The following is a 1659-nucleotide window of genomic DNA, read 5'->3' as shown; positions in this document are numbered from 1 at the left end:
ATGTGTCCAACTGAATACCAAGGCTCCTCCGTGCAATTAGCCTTTTTAGGCACACCCATCCTCCTCAGTATTTGTCCAAATCCCCATTGTCAGCCATGGAAGGCATTCAAGAGCAAGACCTTGAAGATCACGAACTCTTCCAGAAACATGTCGCTGATCGCTTCCTCAATCTCTCGTCATCCCAACAGCAACCCTCCAATGCCTCCGACTATGTCGAGGAACTTCTCTCCATTGCATGGTTGCGAAAGCTCCTCGACGTTTTCCTTTGCTGTGAATCAGAATTCAAGGCCTTACTCTTCTTCGACGGAGACCCTTCCCTCCCTGTCAAGGCACCCCTCGATCGCCTTATCTCAGAGTTGCTAGACCGCACCGTGAAAGCACTCGACGTATGCAATGCCATCACAGAAGGCATCGAGTTGATTCGTCATTCCCAAAAGTTAGCCGAGGTTGCCATCTCAGCTTTCAACCAACGACCACTAGCAGATGGCCAAGTTCGACGAGCTAAGAAGGCATTAAATGTGCTTGTGACATCATTTACTCATGACGATAAGTACTCTAGGTCGGAGGGGTCTTGGTCATTTGGGTTGAGAGGTGGCGGGTCGGCATCAACCAAATATCGTAGCAGCTACACCAGGCAATTCCGCTCGTTATCTTCTAGTGTATCAAAGGCATGGTCGGCAGCTAAGCAGATTCAAGCAATGTCGGCCAATTTGGTGTTACCTCGTGGATGGGAATCAAATGGGATGGCGTTGCCTATCTACATTATGAGTACGGTTTTGGTGGTTGTCATGTGGACGCTTGTGGCGGCAATTCCATGCCAGGACAGGGCCGGTCTTCTCACTCATTTCAGCTTCCCTCGGCAATTGGCGTGGGCTGTCCCCATAGTTGGGTTGCAGGAGCGAATCGCCGATGAGTGGATAAAGAAGGAGAAGAAGGGGTCCGCCGGATTGCTGGGTGAGATGCAAAGGTTGGAGAGATGCGCACAGAAGTTGATTGAATTGGCAGATTCGGTTCAGTTCCCGCCAGAGGCTGAGCAGTTGGAGGACATTGGGTTGCAGGTGGCTGAATTGGCGGAGACATGCAAGAAGATGGATGAAGGGTTGTTTCCATTGGAGCTCCAGATTAGAGAGGTCTTCCATCGGATTGTAAGAAGCAGGGCGGAGGTGCTTGATGTCTTGGATCAAGCTGCCAAGTTATCTACGTCAAAATGTACGTAGGGAAGAGGAAGAGAGAGGTGTTGGATGTGTCTAACAATTAATTATGCGCAGGGTGGCCATGTGCTTCTATATTTTGTAATGTGTAATTAAGGGGGTGATTGGAGTGATAATTTTAGTTTTGTTTTGAATTAGGAAGCTTAATTGGTCAATTCGTGCAAATTAATGAAGTTTCTTTGTTTCTTTGCTAGAATTGACTTTTTAATGTTGGATATATACCTTCTTCACTCTTCAATCTATTTTCATGCATTATCATCAATTAATATATCCCCTCCCCACCTGTATTATCGGTAGACCTGTTCATGGCTCACAGGTTTAAACTCGGGCTAAAAAGCCTGGACCGCAATAAATTCGAGCCGAGTTCAGGTTTTGTCAAAATAGCTTGGCCCGAGCTCGGCCCGACCCGACCTAAAACTAGACTTAAAAATGGGTTATGCGATTATGT

General features: G+C 47.3%; 1 pseudogene across 1 annotated transcript; it reads left to right on the top strand.

Moving 5' to 3' along the window:
* Window positions 1–1404, top strand: LOC148869938 (protein ROH1A pseudogene; annotated as a pseudogene). The gene has a single exon (XR_016107631.1). The product of XR_016107631.1 is annotated as a protein ROH1A pseudogene (transcript).
* Window positions 1405–1659: the final 255 nt, after the last annotated feature.

The sequence above is a fragment of the Nelumbo lutea genome, chromosome 2, assembly GCF_056320005.1.
Source record: "Nelumbo lutea isolate HS-2025 chromosome 2, American lotus-T2T, whole genome shotgun sequence".
In the NCBI taxonomy this organism is placed as follows: Eukaryota; Viridiplantae; Streptophyta; class Magnoliopsida; order Proteales; family Nelumbonaceae; genus Nelumbo; species Nelumbo lutea.
Note: the sequence above shows the minus strand (reverse complement) of the source record. Positions and strands in the feature narration are given on the sequence as shown.